Source organism: Struthio camelus, chromosome 24 (assembly GCF_040807025.1).
Source record: "Struthio camelus isolate bStrCam1 chromosome 24, bStrCam1.hap1, whole genome shotgun sequence".
NCBI lineage: Eukaryota > Metazoa > Chordata > Aves > Struthioniformes > Struthionidae > Struthio > Struthio camelus.
Genome location: NC_090965.1, coordinates 8,666,134 through 8,693,941, shown reverse-complemented (window position 1 = coordinate 8,693,941; position 27,808 = coordinate 8,666,134). Strand labels below are relative to the sequence as shown.

At 38.7% G+C, this 27,808-nt stretch overlaps 1 long non-coding RNA gene across 1 annotated transcript; it reads left to right on the top strand.

Moving 5' to 3' along the window:
• The first annotated feature begins 15,162 nt into the window (after positions 1-15,162).
• Positions 15,163-27,449, top strand: LOC138062145 (uncharacterized). The gene is made up of 5 exons (XR_011136237.1): positions 15,163-15,301; positions 17,525-17,673; positions 21,838-21,893; positions 26,239-26,374; positions 26,489-27,449. It is a non-coding gene; the product is annotated as an uncharacterized lncRNA (long non-coding RNA).
• The last annotated feature ends 359 nt before the right edge of the window (positions 27,450-27,808 follow it).

Genomic DNA, 27,808 nt, shown 5'->3' with positions numbered 1-27,808 from the left:
GTCAAGGTTTCCACGCTGTGACAATGTTTCCCAAGCTTTTAGTGGCTTGTTTCAAGTCTTTCTGTCCTTTGAAATGCATGTGTCCAAGTGCTAAGTTCTTTCCCAGAAAACTATTCTCCCTGTATAGACAGGTAATATAGTGATGGTAGAAAGCTTCGCTCTTCCAAGAGACCAGCTTAAGTGTGTTACCCCGTGGGAATAAAAATCCACAAAGTGATATACTGCCTTCTTTCAAAACCCTTCTTAAAAGTAGTTCGTGGTGGTGACAGATCATTTAAAAACAGGGTAAGAAGACTAGAAAATGAGGGTATGGAAAATGATATTTCATGAACTGGTCAGGATTGATTCAGTACTTACTATTTCCTTTTTGTTTATTTCTTTGCTTGACGCCTATTACTGAATCATGCTGTAAAATGCATTGTGATCTCCCTTAGCAGAGACTATCCATTTTATTTTAGTACAGTATTTTGCACAGTGAGATCTAGCTCTTTGATCAAGTGCTGTAATGGCTGCCATAAAAATAAGTTAATACTACTAGAAGCAATACATATTTTCTTGTGCATCCACTTTGCAGAAAAGTATAAACCAAATACTGACTTAAAAGCATACATCTTTGTTCTAAATATAATGCTCAGATATGTTTTTCAGTCAATTATTTACAATTAGAATTAACAGAGAAACCCCCTTCCCTAAACAACCTATAATTACAACTGATCCTTTCATGAAGTATAAATCCAGTAATTAAGTAGTTTCAAAAGTTTTAATTCATTGGGTAATTAAAAAGAAAAATGTTGGGTGTTAAGACAGAGAACAATGCCATTGTGTGTTTAGAGTCTCATGCTATCAATGGGACTCTTAGCAGAAAGATTTTTCTATTGATTCTCATGGTTTTAAGAGGTAATCCTTTTAGTGTGCAATCATTACCAGTTCTTAACCACTTCTCTCATAAGCAACCAGTGAAACTGTGATCAATAGAAACAAACTGACTGAAAGAGGTTTCCTGGCACCTGGGTGAGACATCAGCCCTCTAAACTCTTCCTCCTCCCTTCCTCAGACAGGCTCATGTTACCAATGTCTAAAGTAAATCCAGGCTACCTTTTAAATAAGTGCATGGAGGAGCGCAATCCTTGTCTTCACCTAAGGATTAAACCCACTGGAGAAGCAAAATTTCTGTTCGCTTCAGCAGTGCAATAACATCACTGTGAACAGACAGGGCTTCAAAGTATTCTTCCAGTTGTTATTAACAGCACCAATTTGGGTAAACTTGTACCAAAGTTTTCACCGATTGAAAATTTAATTTAATTATTTTCTTAAATAATTTCAGCCACGGGTACCAACAGTGATGTTTCAGTGCATCTCATACAGTAGACAAGACAGCTTTCTAGAACCATAACCTCCTTTTTGTCTTCATGATGTTTAAATAGAATGAGTTCAAAGTACAGATCAGGATGGTTCCTTATAGTTGTGCTAGGCATCTTGATGTTTCCTTCTCATGCTGGCCTATAAAATCCCATTTTGGTACGTTCAGGCTTTCATATGCTTATCCATTGCACGACGGATATGGAAAGAAAGTATCAGTATGGGTTTGAGAAAAATGCTTTCATTTTTTGCAGAGGATTTTCAGTTTCTCAGCTGCTCCATAGAAGTTAGAATTATGACCAGAAAAATATACTTTGGTCTGTAGATTTTTAAGAAAATATATGATCTCTAGTCCTCAAGATAACCTCTTAGCTGTAAAACTATTTAGGATTCCAATAAAATTATTATGCTGTTTAATGGTGAAAATGCAAAGAATGTGAGAGGACTTAATACACCATCTCTGGTTCTGTTTCTGTCACACTGTAGGAAAAAAATCAACAACAAATGGAACAAAGATTGCGAAAGGATCAGGATGGAATAAGTTTAAATGGTCTGTAGCAACTTTTTGGTCATGCTGTTACTGTTAGAGAGAAGAAAAGATATTTGGAATATTGGAGGAGGCAACAAAGACAACGGATTTAAGATTAATCAAGGTAGCACCAAATATATGGTTGTAAAATGCCAGTAAGATCTTGGACAAGTTTTTCTTGCTGTTGATAGCAATAGATATCAACATATTTGGCAGTTTAAATCGCTAAAACGTTAATTACTAATAACAACTTTCTGAGGCAAGAAACTAAGGCATAGCTAGAAAGAGGAGTGTTACGTCTCCCTGCAGAGAATGCTTATCTATTGAGAAAGACGGTTGCTTTAATACAGGACTGTTACAAAGTCTATCAATTAATACGAAAGCAGAAACAAATAATTATTTTAAAAGTAAATTACTGAAATGAGTTCTAGGATGAGTAATAAGGAAATGATTTATGGGGATGAGCTAATAGGGAAGTAAGGGACATCAGTGGACAGCCACATAAAATAAGTATGTTGAAGGGGTAAAATCTTAGACCAGCACAGAATTTATATTTTCAATACGAACTGAACAAGAAATAAACTAAATTAGTGCATGTGTAATAGAATAAGAATTGGAACTTATTAATGATTATGGGAAAAACGTAACTGTATAATATATTTTCATGTTTTCCAATATGAAACCATTACATAGAAATACAATGAAAATAAATGAATGGGCAATCTGAATTTGCAAATGTTACTCCTCTGTTGTTACTTAATCCTATGATTTACGTTTTTCCCTCCAGGATGACTCTGTTTTAGTTAAGGCAATTTACTAAGCCAAGTAACTGGAAGTAGGCTATTCCGAGCATAATATCTGCTGTGTTTCCATTAGACAATTTCAATCCCTCTCCTTGCCCTCCTTCCAATATGAGCATAAGGCACCTGTAATCCAGACTCTCATGAGAGATTATATTTGCGTTCTGACATGTCTTTAGAATGGAATCATAATGAGTGAAAATCCTAGGTCTTAATCCTCTGCCCCCAGCTTTGCGACGTTATGAGGAGAAACGGAGTTGCTGAAATACTAAAATTTTGAAATTGAGGCTTTGGTTTATTGACTTCATTGCATAAGGGAGGGAAATGGCCTATTTTAGATATTTATTGGTCTTTGGCAATACATTATGTCTTCTGCTGTGTGAAATACATTGCCGTTTAGAGTTAGTGTTAGGTGGATCCATGAGGTTCACCAATTTTTGCCATTTGTTGTACAGGTAATTTTTATTTGGCTTCATGATTCACAGCGGTACATTATATATTCTTGACAAATTGCTATACTGCGCATGCTATACCACAAATGTTCTTGGTATTGTAGCGAGTGGAAGTCACATTCGCAAGAAATGAACCGGAAGTGGCTCAGCTGCTTTTCAACATTGCAGATACAGAAACAGAACCACAGAAATGAAGGTAATACCCACAGAAATTTTGAAAATCAAAACTCATTTAACAGCCAGCAGTAACCTATTTCTATTGAGAGGACACTGAACCAATAGGGAAATGAGCCAGACATCTTCACAATCCTGTTCAGGGTCTTTATGCATCCCTGCTGTTTTCGAAGATGGTGATAGATGCCACGTCTGAAAAAAAAACTAAGGAATGAAGATGAGGAAGAATAGGGCTTTGTGCCCTTTGCGTTTTAACCACTTGGTGGCAACGCCTAACTCTGACTTTTTATTTGGTTCAATCACAGATAAAGTCTGATAAACAAAATGTAGGGATACTCAAGTGTGTGGCCATGAAGGAGGAGCTGTAATTTTTCTACTCTGAGATCATGCTCATGCAGCTTACTGCAGGCATAACAAACAGTGAAAAAATACTGTGTTTTTCTTGAAATTCCATTGTTATTCAAGATGTAAGTTTCACATGCCCCTTTAACCAGAAACAGTCATAAAGAGGATAAATCCTTAATAATAACTATATAACTTTTTCTAGAACGGGGAATATCTAAGTGCCTCCAACATATACAGTTTGTCACCCTTTTCCAAGGGTAGCACAAGATAGCACAAGAATCACTTGGGATCTTATTTTCAGGGGTATTAAACATTCTTAGTTTCCAGTGGCTTCAAAGGGAATTATACATTCTCAGCATATCTGAAAATTAGGACATATTCACTTTTCTGCCTAGTCTCTCTGCTACTATATAAAATGTTTGGTACTTCCTGACTCTGTTCTTGCTAAAACTTTTCTTCAGGTGCTTGATGCTGTCTGATTTAGAGGAAAGTCTTTGAAACCTTGCAGAAGTGTAGTGAAGCTTTGTTCTAGAAATGGTTGAAAAGCTAGAGATGTTGTATGAAATCTTAATGTCTTTTCACCTTTTCCCTATTTGGTAATATGGTTTCCTCATATGCTTTTCACTCTTCCCCCTCCCCCATGGCCTCTCTCCTTCCCTAGCACAGGTAACCACACATTTTGATCAAGGTTTAATCTCCTCTCTTCCTTCCTTTGCAAACCCACCACCTCCCCTGCCCAAGGCAATCCGTCAGCTCAAACGCATCACAAATCAACTTGACAGTGAAGATCTCCCCTTGAGCAACAGCACCGGGAGTTATACCCCTGCCGATTCTCAGATAGAGAGGGTGTGGTGCATTTTCCACATAAAACCTAGTCGCAGCTAAATGGAAGTAAATTTCCATTCCATTCTTGCCTTTGTTTCCAATTTCTGCTTTCAACAAACTGAATCCATAACCTCAGGAGGATGTAAAGGAAAGCACATAAATGTAGTCAAGTTAGGAGAACCACAGTGGCAATCCTTATGCCTTGCTGACAAAATTTGATATCTGTTCATGCATCTATCACTGCTGTTTTGCTGAGGATCTTAGAATGCTTCAAAAAGCTGAATTAAGCTTCACAAATCAACTATTACTAGAGCACCCATTATGCTGATGTGGAAGCTGAAGGTAAAAGAAAGCGAAAAAGATGTCCAAGATGACTACATAAGGAGTCACGTAATTCTCTTTTTACTTCTTGCTCAGTATTAGAAGCATGGAGAAGTCACACAGATACCACTGAATCCTGTCAGTAACAACAAACAAGCTAAACCCTCTCTGGCTGCTACTGGAACTAAATCAGCAATTGTACTAATCTTACGCAAAGGGCTCATCTCCACCTTTACAATACTATAGATCGTCTTATGGAACTCCCGTGTTCTAGGATAGAGACTGCATCTTTCTTATTTTTACATGTATAATATTACTATTATTATGAGCAATAAGGAGTCATCGTGAGGAAAAAGCAGCTAGACTCTAATCCTAACTTGTGTTGTTTTTTCAGGATGTTTTTCAGGGTGGTGGGGAGAGCCTGCTCATGCGTTCACATAGGAACAGACTAGATACACCATGAAAACGTAAGCACTTCTTTCCTTTCCTTAAAAACCTTACCTATAGTAAAAAGTTGGTTAGAGTGTTCGTAGGAATGTTTACTAACCTAGTTCAAGTCAGCAATGCTCCCTTATTTCATATATGAGAATGTGTACATGGTTTGTGTTTCAAAAATGTATTACCATCAACACATGACTTCAGAAGCAGCTGCTCCTCTCTATAGTGATAAAATAACGCAGTCAGAATAAGAGATATAAGGAGCCATTGCAGAGCAGCTTCTAATGATAAACAATTTTGCATGAATCGTTGAATGTCAAACAGGCTGATCAGACATTGCAAAATCTACTGCTGATTCAATGATTTTTGGAGGCAGAGTTCTTTCAAGTACATAACCTCTTCTGTGATTTAGGGAAGTGAAGCTGCACCTATTATCTAGATTTAGCCAGAAGTTGAATACTTACCATATTTGATTTATTAGTTTTATCCAATGCAAGGTCTTTAATGCTTAGTGCCTGGAGAACACTGTAATTTTAGCTACATTATTACAGTTGTTGACCAATGTATGAATTATCTTCAAAGGCTTAGTGTTCCTTTCAGCTAGCTTTCCCAGTACAACTACTACGTCAAAGGAAGCCAGGAAGGTATAGTCTTTCAAGGAAAGAAGCAAAATGTCATAGGTCAAATATGTGTGAACATTCTGGAAACAAAATCAGCAGAAGCCCTGGAGAAAACACAGGGATTGCTGTTAGCTCTGAAACCATCATCAGTGCTACTGACAATATGTAATTTTAAAGTCTGTTGAATAGCATCTTTGAAATGAATCATTAGTCTCAAAATCCTGAAAAAGAAGTTGTCATACTAAAACATCCACCAACTAGCCCTTTTGCTAAATGTCTGGACCATACAGGCTGAACTCAACATCTAAACGCGAGTATCGTCCCAAGCCACTTTTGAAATGGCAGCACAGCAAACGAATGTTTTTGTTACCTGTCCCTGCTTAGCCTCTCTTCTAGAGCACTTTGCCTTCAGGAACTGTAACAATGAAACTATTCCCACCAGTATTAAATGCATTTAAAGTCATTTTTGGAAACTGTCTGGGCATAGCCTACTGTAGAAATGAGATGGCACAGAACTGATTGAATAATGTTTATGCAAATACAAATGTTGTCAGGGCGTTATTTTTTTTATTCTTCAAGATCCAGCTTGTCAAAGACTTTTGGCTGAATGTCAGGATTACTGAGCTCAGCTGAGCTAGTAGGAGCTTGATTTAGGGTGGGCAATTGCCGGAACCCTGTAGAAACTCCTTGACATCACATCGCTTCCCTTACAATCTCTGACTGTTAGTGAGGCCTCCAGACTCTCCGCCCATAGCACTTGCTGCTGACTTCTCAATATTGCTCCACTGAGAGTCCTAAATTTCCACTTTTCACCCCTTCTTCCTTAAAAGTCCCATGTTGTTCAGAGATGATGTCTGTTATACAGTAACAGCTGCCCTGTTTTGGTTTTACTAAATTTTAGTCTATCGAGTGCTCAAGTAGATAATTTACTTCTATCGAGTGCTCAAGTAGATAATTTACTTCTTAGAGGAACATTGGCGTTGTTAAAGCAGGGGCATTAGGAAATAATTGACAGGTGCTAAGGAGAAAGACATTTGTAACAGCCTTGGGATATACAGATTCCTTCATAGAGAGGACTTCAGAGGCTTTCAAAGATATTTTAAGTGACTTTCTACTCAGATGAAAAATGTTGGATTAAACCTTAGTAGACATATTAATAAATTCTACCAGAGCGCCTCTCACAAACTGCAGTGCTTTTGACTAATCTACATTATTTTCCACATGGTATATTTTAGACTTCTAGGCAGATGATTCCCAAGTTCACAAATAGCGTGAAAAGCCATTGGTGTCATTAGTCATCAGAGGAAATATTTGTGTAACTACTCAGACAGGAGCATGTATTTGCCTGTGTTTTCATGATGCTTTGTCTGAATATTCTTTTAAACAACAGTTCATTTGTTCAAGTACTCCAGGATAGTGAACGAGAGATTTTATGACTCATTGGTGCTATTGAAACTAATTTCAAGCTTTCATTTGAACAAATGTTTGCAAATACTTTTATACAGTATTTACACAGTTCTGACCTAAGCTTCATTAGCTCAGCAGATTCATTTCTCTGCTCCAATACCTAGCTGGCCAGCTGGAACCACTGAATATTTTCACGTGGCATTTTCATGGGGAACCCCGGGGAAAGTTAGCTACTTGCTGATAAGAAATACAGAAAATAAGTGCTAAAGTATGTGTCTCCTGATGGTGTTTTCTGCTGGTAAGCCACATCTGAAAGGGTCACTTTTCTTGGTATTCTTCTGCAAAAAGCAGTTTTGTACCCTTTTTAAATGCAGTTTAAAGTTGTGGAGCTATGCCGACTTTTGTAGGTATATGTAGTTTTATTATAAGTACAGGCAATTACCAGGAGCATAAAAATCTTGGACTGATAGCAGCGTGTTCAGAAGGACACTGAAAATGTCAAAGTGACATTCATTTGGTTATGTTTTTCTGTGCAGCCTGGAAGGATACAAAGCATCCATTCCATATGAATTGGTCATTAATGCGTGGCTTCTGGCACCACAAAATTTAGGTGAATTAATTAGCAATGAGTCCTTCAACCCCCACATGGTCCACGAGTTTGTGGTATTTCTGATGCTACCTGGAAGACACAGAGAGGTAACAGTCCACCTAGTTGCTTTCTGCCATTTTAAAGTAGTTCTAGGTGCTTGCCTGAGATAGGCCATTCTGCATTATGAGTGGCTAGAGCCTGAATCTGATCTCACCAGTTACACTGGCAAAAGTTCGTCGTCTCCTGCAGTGTTAATACCGGCTTTAGTTTTACCACGGTGTGAATAAGATCAGAAAATATGCCTGATGCTAGACTAGGTAATAGTATGAAATACTACTGAATGTACTGTGGGTCTGATGTATGGCCTCACCTGTGTAATTCCAAGCATGTACCTTTGCTAAATTCCAGACTGTCCTTACCCAAGTGGATCTTCTGCAAGTGAATCTAGATAACAGAGTAGTAGGGTCAGTCTATTCAGTCCTTATATATTTTTACTGCCATGAGTGGTACTTTTGTGATGTCAGTAAAATTTTATCACAGAATTTTTTTACAAAATGAAAAAAAAGTTTATTTTCAGGTGAATATTTGAATTAGTCTAGAACCTGGTAAATTAGAAGGGTGGAATGTATTTTTATTGTCACTTGTATTCAACTTTTTCACGAATACTTCTGGTCTTGGCCAATACTGGAAACAGAAATGCATCCCAAAATGTATTTCCTATGTTATTTTGTCAATTTGAAAATCCTTAGTAGGAAAGAGACTCCTTTTATTTCAGAATTTAACTAGGATACTGCTGAATCCCAACTGGATGGATTTGTATCTCATGTTTTCTCTTCCCACTAAAAAAAACCCAATTGGTTCAGATTTAAGCTTCAGGCTCTGGCCCTTCTCTGCCTTCTAAGAGCACACTTTAATCTCCTTAAAAACATGAGTCCAATAGCTCCTGGGTGCTTTAATTAAGTGAAATGAAAGACATTAATTTCCATAAATAGAAGAGCTTCCAAGAACAGCACCTTGCGTTCCAACCCAGCCACCCACCCTAACATGTACTGTGAGAACAACCTCAAGTTAATTAATTCTTACTTGAAGGAAGGAGCAAGAGTGGCTTGAACTTTATCCTAAAAGATGCCACTGATATGATAAACAGAGGAAAAGAAGTCCAGGATCTGAGTACCTTGTCAATACAATAAAGATATGTGAAGATGGAAGCTACTACTTTGATCTTCCCAGTTCCTCTTAGAAGAATGTCCAGCATCATCAGTACAATTACAGCAAAGCACTGAGTAGCCCAGGAGAGCTCTTTTGCAACCCGAGTTTTTTTGATTCCTTTCTGCCAGGTCATGATTTTGAGTCAACATAGACACCTAGTGGCCAAAGAGCTGGCAGTTGCTTTATTCCCTGGGGAAACTCTCTCCTTGCACCACCTTCATCTTCATTTTCTTTTTCATTTTATTTATTTATTTTAAGGAAGACAAAAGCAAGAACTTAATGCTGGTACTTATCTACATCCTACGGTTCCTTTGGTCCTAATTTGCCTCAAGCTGTTCTTAAGCTTTATCACGGGAATACTAAAGTCGAGATTCACGGCTGTTTTCACAGGGATATAGACTCCTTTCTGGAAACTTTACATTATCTCGGCATTGTCACTGAAAGCAATTTATGCAAACTAACAGCTTTATCTTTGCCGGAAATGAGGTTGAAAATTTCTTAAAATAAAACTGATAAAGAGGGGGACCCCCAAAGAAGAATGGATCAAATAACAAATGTTGTATGTTACAACAACATACATGATTTGTTAATATTAGAGAGACTGCTTACCAAGAATTGTCCCAATAGCGCCAGCAAAAATGCAAGACAGAAAGCTGGTTCATTTTGGATGCGTCTAGTTTTCTTTTACGCAGTTCACCTGCCTCTGCCCCCCTCAAGAACGGATGCCAAGATTTACCTACAAGTGGAAAAATATGATTTTCACCTTTATTCCTGTAAGTCCTGAAGTCTCAATGTGACGATATGATTTTATTTTGGCAGCCAGCAACTCTGACTACTTTTAAGTAGTAGAATTAAACTGTGTCATCTCTGATACCTATGCCACCATATTGTCTTTGGCAACAGTAAAGGATGCATCTGCTTTGCAGAATCCTTTGTTAATGGTGATGAAGACATCAACTGAATTTGGTAATGGGTGCTCCATCATTTAAAATGCTGCATATCAGAATCCCAAATACTTTTACTCTCTGTTGCAGAATGTTCTTCTAAGCTGGGATCTACATTTGAATAGTAAAAACTCTCTGATTTGGCGGTATTCACTGAGGTTGTTTCATGGAAAAGGAGAAAAGTATTAGTAGGATGAACTGAGCCCACTGATTTGAAATCAGGGCTATTAAAGCACTGTGGCAGCATTAAAATTCTAAGCCTAACACAATAACAAACCAGTAGCTAGAGCAATTCTAGAAAAGTCTATTTTGTGGCCAGTGATTATTTCTTTGTGCTAATGAAATAGGCATTTTTCTTCAGTGAATTGAATCACAACTAATAGAGTAGTAATCAGCACAGGCCCCCAAGTTCAGATAAATGTTGCCTTCCTAATGCTTTGTAAAAATGCAGAATCTATTAACTATCTTCAAATGAGATTTTTTTCTTTAATTAGTAGGATCTCAGCAAACCATTACAGACAGCATTTGTGCTGTCATGAACTTTCGTATTTGCTTAACACTGGGAGGGGAAATTTATTTTCAATTAATAAGAGTGCTGATAGTGTTTACGGCTTTTTTTTTCACTAAAGAAATAAATATAAGGGAACCACTTTTTGTGCAATTCAGAATTTTTTTTCTTAGATGTCTGCAAAAGGCAACAAACGACCTGCTGATTCATCTCAATCAGCCATAAGTGCTGGAAAACTTTTATAGTCCAAATCTGCCTTTGCTTTTGCTTGCTGACTTTTCCTAAAACTCATTATTACTTGTTGAACAAAGCTGGGTAAAACAGCAAAGCTATTTGATAATTTTTATGGTATTTCCCTTCAGTGATTTAAAGAGAAGCCGTTTCTTGGTTCAATCTATTTTCTATCAATTTTTTTTACAGTATATTACTGAAATCACTTCCAAGATTTTTATTTTATCAAAATCTACATTTCCTTGTAGAATCACTTTGCATCCAAGTTTTCAGTCACCATCAAACATTGAAAAAACATCTTCATGGCAAGACCAGCAAATTATGTTGGAAAACTTCATGAAAAGTAGAAAGATATAGATTACTTTAGAAGAAAACAACTAGTTTGGACTAATGATAATTTCATGATGAAAAGTTTTTCATTTGAATACTATTTTGTTTTACTGTCTCTGTTCCCAATTGCGTTAAAGAACTGGTACAAATGAGGTTGCAGAGATAGCTCTTACAAACAGTTTTCTGAGGTCTTCCATTTTGTAGTACCTGGACTTGAGTGCAGTCTATTCACCCTTTCCTGCTAAGTGACCGTTTAATACACACAACTGTGATGTGTCCTTGTGAGTATCTTGTAAGCTCTGCTGGTTGCATTTCCACGTTGTAAAGCACAATGAGCCACTTTGCTTGTCCATCTCCATATGGCACAAACTTTCTCAGCTCTCTTTCCAGGTCATGTTTCAGAACAGAACTTGCATTCCTGTCTTAAAGATATTGCTTTTTAAGAACGTAGGAGGGCACGTAGCTCAGTTTTTGACAGAGGGGAGGCAGAGGCTTACTCCTCTGTATAGGTATGTCTCCTACTTTGTTACCAGCAGACGTCAATTTATTTGGCAATAAAACCCTGGGAAGCTGTACTTCCTGGAAGTACTTCTCCAGAGTTGGAAACTGTCTTCCATCCAAGCAGTGAGTGCTGTGTTATGGAAATAATGCTGTCTCAAATAGCAAAGGGTCCTGTGTAAGCCTGTCTTGGTAAGGTACCTCCTCTTCTCTCTTTGTTTTTTCCCAACAACATATAGAAGGGCTTTGTGTATTACCTATCGGATCACAACTGAAGTTCTTCTCTCTTCTTCTCTATATACTGCTTTACCCTTTTTGGTTTTGGGATGCAGTCTCCACTCTCACTTGCAAGGTCTACAAAGAGACACAGGTGATAGGCAGACCTCAGAACCACAGGAATGAGCTCTTCAGGCGGGAACAGAAATGTGAGTGGGGCAGGGAACTGCTCGTCCTCCTCTTTCCCCCTGCATGTGTGTGGCAAGCAGATAGAGCAGCCAAGCCTTCCAGGCCGCCAATGTGGACCATTCAGCCATACTAAATTTCCTTTGGAAAAAAAAGCCTGTCCGTAATTCTTGATGCTCCTCAGCCTGATGATTCACATTAGCATTTCCTTAAGGTAACATCAAATTGAAGAGCTTAGACTATCTGCCAACAAAGGGATAGGAGCCCTTGCCTTCCCCATAGGCACTTGGGCCTTTGCATCCAATCACTACCCAGCATCAAGACTGCTGGAGGAGACACTTCAATTTATCTCTATGGCAACTTAAGAGAGTATGCAAAGTAGCCAAAAAACCAGGGGAGCAGAGAGGGCCAAGATGAACTGAGTAGATGAAAAATAAACAAAATAATGTGCCGATGCGTTATAGAAGAATGGATTTATGGGTTATGACATTCCTAAAATATCTTTATTTAATAATGAAAACTTCATTATCCAGCCCTGTGCTGAAGTGTTGCCATGGGCCTGCTGCAAGTCCCTGGAAAGATCTTTCATCTTGACAGAAGTTCTAAATTACAACATTAGTGCTCTAACTGAGAGGAAGTTATAGCCTATTTTGTCTGTCCAGGGAAATGAGACACGCATTACTATGGAGCAGGTTATTGAAATCTAATCACTGAGAATATTAAAAATGAGGTAGCAAAAAAAATTCCTCTGTGAGCACTGGGGATAAATTAAGTGATAAACCTTGAGTGTTTACTGGAGTTTCATTATTTTATGAAAACGTAATTCATCTTTATTACAGTTGAGGCTATTATGTTTCACATCATTAAGAAAGCAATGCATGGAGACCCTAAAGCTAATTTTCAGTCCAACTATCAGAACACATTATGTTTTTATTTTTACCACAGGTATTGCAACATCCTCTATGGCTGCATGTTCTGACCTCCAGAAATGTTTGATCTGCAGTGTTTCAGAAACAATGAGGTAAAACCAGCTTGTGCTCACTGACTAATCAGCAGCACTGACTGTGCCTGGGTTCCTGCTTCTGTTTTAGTCCTGATGTCCAGGTGAGAAATCTACTGTTTCGATTAGAGCCATGATCCCAGGCCCAGTTGTGTAATCTCAGCTGAGCTGTCCTCTTTAACCACTTTAACCCAATGGCTGAATGACTAAAACAAAAAAAACCAAACCTTCCTATATGTGTAAGCAATCCAGCAGCCAAATCTGTACAGCATGGCTTGGAAAGTTGATTTCTGTTTTAGTTACTGCAGGTTTGTGTGAATCCTTTTTCCGGTCTTGTTCACGCAGGCTGGATTTTACTTTGCGTTTTGGGTTTAGGCAAATGCAAAGCCTATCAGTTCCATATATTTCTCAGGTGACAGCTTATGCTGCTTTATATCAAGCTGTATTAAAACTTTCCCAATACTTGAATTTTTGGATATGCAGAAACATCTGGAACAAGACAAGTTTTGCCTGCCTTCCCCTGGCTGTGAAAGCTTCCCTTCGCCCTAATAGCTCACAGACAGAGTCATATTCACCAAAGTTACTCTATCACAGAGCAGAAGTAATACGATTGTAGAGTTGGATGAATACCTCTGTGAACACTCATTTTAGTTTTTAAGCTAACTGGCTTTGGCTGAATTAGTGTCCCTGTTTAAGTTCATGTTCCAAGAATATTATAGTGAATGGCTTTACTGGTAGAAGCCTTTGCTAAAAGGGCAAATTTTAGATAAACACTAGAACACATGCATAGAAAATGAGACTGAAATCTATAATTGCAAATATTCTCACCAAAATCTCAGATTTTGAGTGAGGCTTATTGGTTCCAAATACATGTCACTGAGAAACTATGAGGATTCAGTTATGGCATAGTTTAAACACCTGTGGTATAAAGGAGAGAGCATAAACAGAAAAACTCAGGAGTTGTTGCTCAGTCCAGTAATTCAGACATTTCCATTTTCTGACATGGGCACTATAAATATTGATGAAGAGCATCTTTTTTTTTTTTTTTTTTTTCCCAAACAGTACCTGCATTTTCAGAAACTGTTTCTGAAGTGTATTTCCTTGCTTGTCTAGTTACCTCCTTCAGCCAGCAGTTCCCACATCCGCCTTGGCCAACTTATATGGGACTCACTTCAGTCACTGAGTGCCCTGCAATTATATTCTGCTATTTCATGACAAAGCTGACAGTGAGGAAAGATGTATATTCAGTGACCTCAACTGTCAAAAGAATACAATAATTAAATGAGAAGAGAGCACGGTCTCCAACCCAGGATTGGTTGGAGAGTACTGAACGCTGTCTGTATCTTGGCTACCAGTAATCTCAATCATTCCTTCTTCCTGCTGCCTCAGCCCACAATTTATATCAAGGAAACATTTTTAATATGGTCTACTATTTTTTAATGAGCTTATGCCTCCGTTAGACTTGTTTTAATATACAGTAAGTTCTGAGAGTTTATATAATTTGTAATTCCAGCAGCTGGTAAAGATCTCTGGGTTAGGATAATTTTCTGCTCTGGAGGGTAGCTGCTAGGAAAATAAACAAATATCATTGTCGCTATGAGAAAACAACAAAAAATGCTATTAGAATTCACTAGATCATGTATTTGTAGTTTATATGAGAAGAAAGTGGGCACATATATTTGTATATTTGGAAGCAAAGCAGACAAAAATTTTCTTTGATGGATATGATAATAAAAATAATAAAGTTACATGTATAGGTTGAGTAGAACCAGAGGACGTGCTGTTCTTGCACGGAATAATAATTCCAAAGTAAACCCATTGATTCAAGGCTTGTATACACACACATTTGATTGAGCTTGAGCTGATTTAGTTATGGCTTATGCTAATTTAATAGAAATGGCTTATGCTAATTTAATAGAAATTAAACATATTGATATAAATATTAATAAATTAAATATATTAATTTTAAACTTAAGAAGATTGCTTCTTAAAATAAATACATTTTCATCCACTTTACGCAGCAGAGAGCTTAAGCTGTATTAAACCATAACAGTGGAAGTGATGAAAATCTGTATATTCATGTAACTCCAGTTTAATTCCATTGATTTTCTTAATTTCTATTGAGTTACTCAATTTTATAGCAGCCCCAGTGAGGAGAAAATTCAGCCTGATGTCATCTAGCCACACAAAAAATGGCTGCAGTGGTGGTGGGTTGTTGAATCTGCAGCTAGAAAGGACACTTGCTCAGGAACAGGAATGGTCCCAGCCAGCACTTCGCTGATGCATGAAGCACTCTGTAGCAGGGCAGAAACCCAGGAAGGTGAGTTCTATCCAACTCTGACCCCACAATCAAAGCCAGATTTGGCTTGTTTGTTTGCTTACAGTACAAACTGATGAAGTGCTACCCACAGCCTGCTCTGAGTAGGAAGAGTAATAAATGCAGCACGAGTAGAAATAACGCAGAGGAAGGAGCATTGTCTGCAATGAGTCTTGCCTGGGATTTTAAGTGAGGTTATTCAACCAGTGCAAAAAAGAAAAGTCTGATTTCAAGGTAGCTACAAGAACAAAATGTATCTTCTAATTGGATTTCTGAAGAAAAACATAGCTGAGTGAAGGGATGCGTGTGTGTACACATATCACAAAAGGGATCTGAGTTTACTTTTAGGCCAAACTTACTCTCTGATTATTATTTATAGAGGAACTTGAGCAGAAGTAACATACCTTTAAGATGGATGGAACAGCAAGTCATACTGTTCTGAAGACTGACTCTGAATGACTTAGGTGAGCACATGAGCGCCCACAGATCCAAAAGGGTCTCATGTTAAGAAACAATTCTGTCTTTGGTAGCATGTAAATCTAAGCCTTTGGGCCAGGCAAATAATAGCGTGCTCTACAAGATTGGTCTGTACGTGAGACATAGCAGGGGGCTATCCTGTAGATGCTAAAGCAAGTATGCTTGTTGTTTGATGCCATTAGGTAAGGAGAATTGCATTTCTGAGGACAGGAACCTGTATTTTAAAGTTACTGTTATTATCTTCAAGTAATGTAAGTGGCAATAGGGGATCAATCTGAGAATCATCTGCAAATACTATGAAGACCAAGAGGAAGTAATTGCTAGGAATGCCTCAGTCAGGGTCTTTGAAACAGATAACAGTATCACTACAATAAAATACAAGTGCAATAAAGAGAATATACTGCTCCTAGTATCTGGTTAATCAATGGACTGTGAAGAGACTGAGGTGATAAACTGTCTTGACGCAGGGCTAATTTTATTTTCTGTAATATGTTCATAAAAGCAGTCTATTTAAAAAATAATTTTAACTGAACTTTTTTAAATGCAGGGCAGTTCTGCACTACTCAATATATGCCTTAAAACAGATGAAGGCAGAAACATATCCTTATTATACATGTATAATTTAAACAATATCATCAACTGAGTATTGACTGCTGAGTAATGTGCTTATTAATTGATATATTTCTTCACATTAAATACTTTTCTCAGAGCTGGTATGAGACCACTTAATAAGATAAATGGGGAGTTGTAGCACAACACTTTGTCATTAAATGTGTAAGTCACATCAGAAAGAAATGTAAAAATATGCCTCAAGTAGTTGTTTGCTAGAATGGCCCACTGAACAATTGTTTATAAAGGTTGTGGGAAAAGAGGATGGTGTGTGTAATGGTGGTACTGGGCAGAGATGAGTCCAAAATAAAGAAATAAAACCTCAGAGAGCATCATATTTCAGATATCAGCTTTAGCCTCTTGGTTCTGCTTACCAAAAATATGAATGCCCTCTCTAGTTTCCCAATTAGACCACAGGAACAAGGACCCTTCCCTAAAAACCTCTCACTGGTTCTATACTGAGCTTAGTTGATGCTGGCATAGGATTTCTTACAGTGCTTAGCACTTTCTGAATGTTTATGCAAAACAGCTGTGATCAGTAAAGTTCAGAATTATAGACCTCATTCTTTAATCTGAACACTTTTTCTCCTTGTCATCTCCAAAACCATGGGCACAAGAGGAAGACATCTGTAAACAAGCCTTCCAGTAAAAAGGGAAGCCAGGAAGAACCTTGCTTTGTTACTGTAATTCATTGAGATACTACACTGAACGGATGCCATTACAAAACCAATACAAAGAAAGAGATGGAGTCCTAGAAAAAATGTTTTCCATGGATCAGCAGTTTATTCCTGCTGTAGCAAGGATGCAGAGAAAGCAACCATAACATTAGTCATCAACATGAGCCCATTGCTCTTGACCTATAACCTCTGTAAGCTCTGTAACAGTCTGTGCATCTCTCTCACTGTCTGTTCCCCTTGCAGGCCATGCGCTCAGCCAGCAATTACCCTTTATTCTATTTGCAGTCATCCACTGCTCTGTTATAACTACCTTCCTGGTGTTATTTGTTCTTTAATGGCAGTTACAGTCCTTTGGCTGGGACCCAAATATCTTCAGTTCCTTTCCCGTGTAGATTATTTCCTGTCTTCTATTATTCCTACCGAGTTGTTAAAACTTACTACTGACATTTCCTGTTTCTTGCAGCAAGAGAAAACCTCCGTGTCAGTTTTGAGCCAAGCACCTGTTTGTTGAGTACTTCACCAACCTGCTCACATCACTTTCACCAAACTGCTTTGCTTTACCTATGAATCAGATTTCCGAGGAGTATGGATAAGAGCCTGAACATCTTGGAGGTATGCCATATCCAATTTTCTGTACTACTTCTACTCTCTCATGTGCTGGGCAGACTTTCTAACTGACTGTTTTGATGGATGGATATTCCAAAGGTACTTTTATGAGCTCTCAATATAATCCCTTAAATGTCCTGTCCTTCCCCTCCACCTTGCCAAGCCATTTAATCAATTCTCTAAGCCACGATCCTTGCCACACCTTTCAGCTTTCTTCCTCTCTGATCAGTATCTGCTGGGCTTTGAACCTACCTGGCAACTGTCTGTGGTTTCAGGGACTCCTGGCAAAGAGCATAGCTTGGCATTTAGTTGAATTAGCCTTATTGCACATCGTTTTGTGCTTTTTCCTCAACAGCCCAACTTGTTTTTTTTTCCACCAGTGGTTAGTGAAATATAATTTAGGTACTCTGTGAAGGGAGGGGGGAATTGGAGAAAAATTTTCTACCCTGAAAATTGTTGTAAATTATAGCTGAAGTGAAAAATGAATGTAAATAGCAGGTAGGCAATCCAGTCAAGAAGCTTTCTGTTTATGCACCGAAACACAAGGAGCCGTTCCCAACAGCCAAAGCTATCCATGCTTCTTGACCAAGAAAGTGCCAAGCTTTCCTAAAACGAAAGTGCTCTTGTTTTGCACTACATATCACAAGGACACTTCTCCAAACCCTGAGAGTCCCTAAGAATCCACAAGACCACCACCCAAGGTTGTCATGGTTTCTTTGTGCTTTCCAGAATTTGACTTCCTTTGTTAGGGAATGACTGAAAATTATTGCTACATTTGGGGACACAGGTTGCACTGACCAAGTCATCCTCCCAGGCTACATCCTACCAACCTGCGCGTAAATCAAATAATGCATTTGTAGTATTTGTCTCTGTTAAAACAAACAAACGAAACAGATCTGGACTTCTCATTTCAAATTCCTAACCTTTCCCAGGGTTCAACTCTGTGGCAGTAGGTTAGCCTAGCTCTGATTTAAAAGAGATACTTTCCATGCATGTGTATTTCCAACAGTATATCACTGCTGCTCCAGCTGGTAGAAAATTCAAAATCATAACGGGTATGTTTATGAAATCCAGGGGCAAATTTCACTGATCTGCTGAACGTCATGTGCAGAGTCTTGCAAGAAAGGTAACCTGGGACTTAGCAGTGCCACAGCTCTCCCCCACTCCACCTCTGCCCTGCTCTTTGTAGCTTTGTGCAGCAGATGGTCAAAGTGATTCTATTTTCCTTTTCAAACTCCGGGATTATAACTCTAGCTGACACAGTGTGAAGTTTCATTTTTTTCAATTATGGCACAATACGCTGCAGAATCAGTTTAAGAGAAACTTCCCTCCCTATATTTTTTATACCCACTGAGTTCATTGTTTGCAAGAAAAACTGTTCAGGACAATAAAAGACCAGAAATGCTATCCTCCAAGCGTTGTATCTGGCCATGCATTTTACAAGTATCTTACAACCTCTCTTCCATCACGGCTTTGATTAATAACTGGGCTTTTAAAAAATACTGGCTCTTTTCACAAGAGCCACTTTGTACGTCTGCTGTTTGCCAGCTAACAATGAGGACTGGATCAAACTGGGCAGGTGGGAAACAGCATGATGAATAAGAGACAAAGCAGGTACACATTAAATATGACATCAAATATAACTACTGTTAGGGTAATTGAACAGAAATATATCTATGGCCCTGACACTCATTTACATCAGTGCTTCCTTACTCTACTCAACCAGAGTAAACAAGCCCTTCAAATGAGCATATATGATACCTACAGCCGTGTTAAACATGGTGTAAAAGGACTCTGCACCAATGAGAATCCGTCTGTACATATTTAAAATAAATAGATGTGCACATAAAAAAAAAAAAACCCTATTATTACACAAGGATGTAGTGGGAGTACCAGGGGAATGGCTAAAGTAACAAAACTTGACACCAGTGATAATAAAAGAGGGAACTAAAGCAAAGAGATCACCCCAGTCTGCTGGGTTTCAAGTGCTTAATCAAAACTGACTTCTACTACTGCAGCTGCAAAAGAAATGTTTCTAGCCTCCCATTAATTTCCATACAATAACCCTCTAATGGGGGAGTTGCTGGGGAGAGGAGGGCGATCAATCTGCTGTAATGACACACTAGAGACTAAGGGAAAATGCAAACTTGGAGCAATTTCATGGCAGGTGCAACCTTGGAAAGTACGGCCATTTTTCTAAGTTAATTTGTTCCCTTGATATGTTTGAAATCCATATTTGTACTTTAAAGGTCTAAAATGCCATGATTAAAAAATATAACCAGATTTTTGTAAGCTTCTCAACTGCATCAGGTGATATATTAATGCCCCTCCTTGGAGCTAGGACAGCTGGATATCTTTTATCATTTGTTGCCAAAAAAAGAAATAGGATTGTTTATTCTAGCGCTCACTTTCTGTCTTTAGTCTTTCCATTTACCTCCCTAGTCTGAAGCTCATTTGTCTCTTAGCTGAATTGATCCGGAGTACTATAGGAAGTAATAATAGTAATAATAAAAGTAACTGTAATAGCAGTAATAATTGTTATTATTATTAATAACAGTACTATGTAATGATGATGATCATTGTGGCTAAAATTTTTAAAGGCACTTAAATGAGTTAACAACTTAATTTCTAATGCGCTTTCAGTGTCTACCTCTTTTGGACGTTTCTGAAAACTCCAGTTACAATTAATAAAAAGAATAAACATATTCAAGCAGGAACAGAGACTAAGGAAAGAATTCTTTTCATTTCAGGTCTTGTCCCCAGTTACCATTTTGGTAAAACTGGATTGTTTCAAAGTGCCTTGCACTTCCATAGTGAGTTAAAACAGCTTTGGTGTAAATGACTTAGCCTTTATGGATCACCTTTCTGTGGTGCTGTCTCATAGAAGTTTTTTTGGGAAAGATATGGAATTAGAGCACAGTGAGTGCCAGCCCAGATTTTCATCTAGAGATGTTAATGGACAATCTGTGGAGACTCATTTCCCGCAGCCTATAATTATAGTAAGTTATAAGCACACTCCTTTTAGCTTGGTGCACTTGTAATTCCCTGCTACGCTTTTCCCACCTCTCTTGTCAGCTTCTGAGTTTCCTTCTTCTCCAATGTCTGTAGACCAGATGTAGCACAGCAACCTCGTGGCACAAAGGGAGCTCTCTCTGGCCAGCATAGAGCTGCTGTGGGTTTCCGTTGCTGATGAGCTCTGCCACAACTGAAGGAATTCAGTTACTTACAGCACCCAGCAGGGTCAGCTCCATCATTTTTGTCATCGTACCCCGTGTTGTACCCTATTCCTCTTTTCACTTTGCTATCTGGGCTTTTAAAAGCCAAATTCATTTACGCTGATTACTACCTTTCCTTTCTGTGCACTTAAGAACCACAGCCAGAATTTTAAAAGTATTGAATATTAAAGCTGTGGGATGTACAGAATGTCTAGGTGAGTGCAGGGTCTTTGCATGAGAATTGGGTAGCTGCTCTGCTCAGACGCTTTTGTGGATTCCACTAAGTACCCATCTGCATCTTTAGATTTTTAACTGTCTTTGTGATGCAGTCCTCTATGGCTAAAGTTAAGGTGTATACTTTTTACATGAAAAGATGCTAATTATTCTACTATGTTGCTGCATTTAGTTGATGCTCTTGACATCAGGAGCAGCTTACTGTGATCAATGATTACTCTTACGTACTGTTTTAGAGACCATTTTAAACACTCTTCCCCCCCCCCCGCCACCCCAACTTAAACATTGTCCAGCTACACAAACAAACTTCACTCTGACTTAAATGTCTTAGTTTTTTTCCTGTTACCCTGTTTGGCTCCCATTAGCATGCTTAAGAATATAAGCAAAAGAATTGATCATTTAAATGAGATTGCAAGGTTCATAGAGGTTCAATTATGTCTTCCTAAGTTTGATCCCAAGTCAATGTAATGAAGTATCATCTGCATAATTTTCAGTACATCATCAAAATCAATGTACTGAAATTGAATGCTACAGAGAAGGTAGCCAGAATGAGCAGAAGTATGATCTAGCAGCCACAAGAGGAGGGGCTAAATACACTAGAACTGCTACCTCCCTGCCTGGAAAAGACTGAAAGGATGAAGGTGTAATATGAAAGAGTAAAACATTACAAACAGTCTGAAGAAAGTGAGCAGGCAATGATTATTTGCTGTTTTCTTTTCAGAACACAGAACTAAGGCACACTCACTGAAATGGTGAAACAAGAAATTTAAACCAAAGGTAAGGCAGTGTGCTAAATGAACTTTTGACTTGACCCAGCACAATTGTTCTTAATATCTTACATAAATCAATAACCAGAGCCATGACAAATCCTTCTGAAGTCAGCGGGTCAAAATTTGGTTTATTTACGGCCTTCAGGTTCTATTGAACTTATATACCTGCAGCATATCTTCCTCATCTTCAACAGTAATCACAATATACTAAATCCTTTTTAGTTTTCTTGGGTTTTTTTTTCCCCCACTTTTGTTAAAAATACTCAAAGAGAGGTAAGAATTTTCCTTCAGTGCCAATCTCCTTTTCTGGGTCATTTCCCTAGTGATTACAAATACAACTGTGAGGGATGTTTTATCTCCCAGGTCTTTGAAAAGCTTGATTCTGACTTCCTTACTCCTTAGAGGAGTTCAGGAGCACAGCTTATTTCGACAGACCTGTCATTTTGGGCTCAGTTTGGTTATACTTACTAATCTCAAATAGCATTTTACTCCTCTATCAGGTCCAAAGAGTAAAGCAAGAGTGAGAGATGCACATTTTAGAGCTCTTTTTAATGCAATGAAAGTAGATGCTGTGAAACCTAATGTCTAAATGTTGAAGTTGGAAAAATTTAACTTGGAAATTAAGACACACTGTTTAAATTAGGAGAATAAATCTCTCAAATAAATTTTTAAGGGAATAGAGCAGATTCACCATTACTTGCAGTCTTTAAATCCATGTCATTCATCTTTCTGAGTAATTTAACTACAGTTTGGGAGAGGGCATGACACAGGATGTACTGGTCTGTTATTCATTTGATCAAATTAAGACCTCAATTCCTCATTGAAATAAGATAGGATTTAGGTACCTAACTCACTTGCACCTTTTAAAAATCCTTTTTGAGATGTTAGATGATAAGGTTTGGTTGCTGTCTTTCTTACTTTGTCAGTAGCATCGTCTCCATCAAACCTGATTGGTGTGCTCCTGCAAAACCCAAATACCTCCACATCAGACAAATCCACTGTCAGTATTTAACAGGCTAATTCACAGAACAATTTGCATTAGGAAAAGAGAGCTCAGATTTGAACAGCCCTGGAGGGATATACATCGCTTCCAGACCTGTGCAAGTTCAGTCAAACTTTTTCCTTCTACTAGACTGTTTTCTTCCTCTCTCTAGTGATTGAGGATGTGAATTTTTCCTCTTTGCCACCACGTATTTATGACTCCATAGTGCTGATGATGTACAAAGCAGGGCGCACTCTGGCTCAAATTCTAATGCTTCTGAAACTTCTTGGACCTTTTCAGTTGAGACCAAATATATAAGAGCTAGCTCTGAAATCCAGGCCTCCCTGTTTCCATGGGGAATACGCACCTTTAATCAGACAGGACAATATCATCTTTTTCTCTGATAGCTTTTACTGCTTGTCTTCCCATAAGATGACAAACCCCCTCTCTGTCCACCCAAAGGTAAAAATCTGTAAAAGGTAGTTCAGTTTCACAGGCCATAAAGTTATACGTCCACTTCTTGCATTTCTTCCCTTTTTGTTTATCATGTCAGAAGAATCTCTAAGCCTGCAATCCGTATTTTGCCTCTGAACAACGTTTTTTGTTCAGCATTTTCCATGGGAGGTTTTTCTGCTACTTTCCCCAGTACGGAGTGACTTTGACTTGAGTCAGTGTATAGATGGAGGCAGACGCATCTTTCTTTCTAGCATATCACCCAGTGCCAATCACTTAAAAAACAACAAGAAGGAATTAGCAGTGGAAGCTTTACTTAGTTGTTCCCCACCCTCACTGGTATATTTCTTGCTCCTGAGGTGGGTTGTTCACTCACCATATGAATATTCCAGCTGAACTGTTTAAAAAGAGCTTTAGAAAACAGATCTGTAAGACCTTTTTTTCCTTCTTTCTCATCTCCATTGACATATATGTGACTATGGTGTAAGGGGTAGCTCTAAAGCACACCACTGTCATCACACAGGTGATGGCACTAGAGGCATGACACATTCTAATGAGGTGTTGTTACAATGCAATTATCTAGTTAATTAGAGGACAGGTGAGGGATATGTGATGGTGTGCTTTTGAGAACTGATTAAGTCGTTCAATTTCAGGTGTATGGCTGAAGGTATTTGCCCTATACCATTTTGCCATGAGAGACATTACACTGAAGAGTTTCGAAAGCCAACTGCAGATGCTTTTTGTGGACTCTTTACCACTGCATTGCCTGTTCATCTATCAAGTGTGAAAAGAAAACACCTTGATTTATCCAACTACCATCTGTTGGTTCAACACACTTGGTTGATCTATGCAGCACATATACCCCTAATCACTGTTTCGGGTGCACTATATCAGAAATACTTAGGACATGCTGAGTTAAAGTGGATATATGGGCAAACCTGGAAGTGGATTAAGGATGGGAGGGGAATCTCTTGGAGTTTTTGTCTCTGCATTTTTCTAGAAGCTGCTCTGCAAGCGCTGTGTGTTCAGGCTGACCAAGAAAATCCATCAGAAGGAACAGACATCTTTATTTTAGCTGTAACACAAAACTGGATTCTAGCCACTCGTTCACTGAGGAAAGCATCAGGGAAAAACAGCCAGCTGAGGTTGCAATGTGATTGTCTGGAGGTGGGTGGCAGAAGGGGACTGGGAGTTTGGATTCTGTTCCCAGCACTGATGCACAGTGGCCGCTAGTGGGAATAGGCAGGGAGACAAATCTCAGGACTCCTTTTCCTATCCATGCCATCAATTCTGTACCATGGTTCAACAGCCACATCACAGCAATAACGTTGCTATTTTGAAAGTGGTATTTGTACATAGAAAGTGGTGGTATTCAGAGAATATGGCTAGATGGATAGTTATTACTTTCCTTTTGCAGGGTTATTACTTTCCTTTTGCAGGAGGGTCTTTATTTTTCCCATTGAATAGTCCTCATTTCCTCTTCTGATAATAACTCTATGCATAGGGAAGTCTTACATTCCGTCACAGGAAAACACTGTGACATTTAAAAAAGATGTAAATAGAATTTTGCCATCTAGACAGGAGTCTCAGATCTGACATGTACATGTTGTGATTCTGTGGCTTGCTCATATCATTACTCTTCACCTCTGCTCATAAACTTCCACCTAGAAAATTATGTAATTTAATTAGAAATGTGGAGTTAGCCTACTGCAGTCACACTCTGTTAAGCTGAATCAGTTTGTAGATTCCATTGTCTTTGGGGCTGAAAAGTATATGTTACATTAGCAACCTAATTTTACGTGCATATTAGGAGAATGATTACAGTTTAAGCTTTTCAGAGTCCCTGGTGTCTGGAGTGGCCAAGAATAGCAGCAAGATGCTCTGCTTTCCTTGTTAACTTCACAAAAGCAAATAAGAGATTTGTTGAATAGTCTGCTTCTGCAGTGCCAAGGAAAACCCACAGGGTGGCAGAAGTAAATAAATTACACTCTAGAAGCATCCATGGCACACCTTTCCAACCACAGCAATTGGAAACAGGATGGGGTTTGGGAGGGCAAGCCTTGTTAGGGCTCCTAATGAAGCGATCATCTCAAATATCGAAGCCAATGTGAACCTAGTCATTCATTTGCTATGTTCCTGCATCTCATCACTTAACCTTGAGTTATGAGTCACCTTCACTGCTTTAAACAAGACAAAGCCCTTGATGCTTTGGGCCAGGCATTTATAAAGGTATGCCTCATGAGACAGGAAAAAAACAGAGAAAAAGAGAACAAGTCTCTGCTCCAGTAATCCCATAACCTAAGAGGTGGCTTTGAGGGGAAGGGAAGAGTGGGGCAGCAAATACTCAGAGTCTGATAGGATTTTGCACCAGAGGGACATCCCTGCTCCACTTGAGCTGAGGAGCTGCAGGATGTGTGCACACTTTCTGCCGTCTCTCTTCAATGTACGCAGAGATGTGGCAGAGGACTATGTTCTGACTAGGTGTGATTTCCATGCGAGAAATGTGCTGCCAGTTGTGACCTCTCAGCTCACACACTGTCATCCATCCACACCATGATGTTCTGCAAGAGGGAGCATGGTGTCATGTGCTGACAGAGAGCAACGTGCACATAGCCTGCTTCTCTCTAAAACATTAGGCAATAGTAGTTACTATTCGGGCAGTAACTTTTAGGAAAAACTGATATGCTCTCATTCTCCAGACCTGCAAGGAGATGTCAATTAATACATTTGTAATTACGCATACTTACGTGACTGACTACACGTGTGTGTACGCACGCACACACAGAAATTTAGGAAAGTGAAAATTATTTCAGCATTTTTGTACATCACTAATAGAAAGCTGGTCTTACTGTGATTCTTTATCACTCTGCCACGACATGTGCAAAACAAAAAGGCATCTGATGCTGTTTCAAAGCAGATTGTTGCAGTGCGCTGGATGGAATTGTTGCCCTCCCCAGACCACCTGCTCTGCATGCACTACCTACCTCTAGGGATGATATGGGAGGTTAACCTTCTCCTGAAGACCTTGCTAAAGCACAAGAACTGTAAAGATGGTAAGTGTGACAGATCAAATGCCTTATTTGAAATGGCAACCCCTCCCTATTTCTGCAGGGAACCTATACATGACTCCAAAGATTTTAATATCTGTTTTATTTCCTTCTGTTCAGTCTCATAATGAATTCATTTGTGTGAAAACACAGAAAAAGAAAGTAACATCATGGCCTATGAAAAGTGAAGGAGGTGGAGGATTCACAGCAGTGGCTAGAATACCTCTCCCGTATCTCTTGGCATCCTAGGGGAGAAGGTAACACATTTCCAGGAGGAAGAACATTTCCCTCTCTGTAATGATGACAATCACAATTAGCTTCCTGGAGTTCCTGAGTGCTTCAGATCCACCCAGATCCACGTATTTCACAAGGTACTGAAAACAAATCTTGGTTCATACAGTTTAGCAGGACATTTTTCACATCAGTCAGCATTTGGGTATTCATGTTTATTTGCTCCTCTGCCCTTCAGCCTCTTCCACCCTCATTCCACAGACTTTTCTTTTGGAACCTGCTTGGCCCTAGGTCTTCGCTGTATGTCAGTTGCGGCAACTAAAGCAGCAATGCTAAAGGACTGCCACCAGGTCATCCTTTCCTTGATGTGTTTTTATATTATGGAAAAAAAGGAAAACCATAAGGACACTTGTATCTTTAAAAACCAAAAACAAATAGAATCATCCTGGTTTGAAGTTTGCAAATTTGAAGAGAGCAAATTTGTGAAGGGAGATGGGGAAGGAAGAGTTTAGCCTGTAAACACTTATTGTCATACAGTCTGACTAGTGCTTTTCAATATGCTTTGATCCCACTCTTTTCTTTTTGGCCCAGGCATTAGATAATGCTTTAGAAGCCATTAGAAAAAATTGTGACAATTGAAATGCTTTGAAAAATGACAGTTTGATAGTCTAATAATAGCCCCTACACTGATCTGGAGAAGGTTTTCTTTTCTTTTTTTGTATTCATTATGTACAGTACATTTCAAAATGTCCTTTTCTCCCTAACAAATAATTTAACCCTTTCTGAGACCTGCAGCCCTGAAAATGTGAAATATAGAGATACTAATAAATGCATATATGACATACACGTATATTGAAAGATATATGTACACTATAAGGAGCTGGTAAGAGATGTTGTGACTTTGGGGAAGAAACTGATAATTTAACAAGGTCTTTGGTTGTTTTCTTTGAGAAGAAAAGAGAATCAGAAAAGACTGGGTGCAACTAGGGAAAAATGCTGACTTCTCTAATAGTTTCCTACCATCAGTATTAAAGTAAGCTAACCATCACCATGTTGAGCAAGGGCCAAGAGAACTAAGGGAGAGCTGAACACAAGAGTTTAAAAAAATGAATGCCCAGGAAGGTGAGAACAAGGGAATAAGGCTGAAAGAAAGAAAACCGCATGGAAAGGTCAGAGAATTCTTCTTCTCAGAAGTGGGACCCAAGAAGA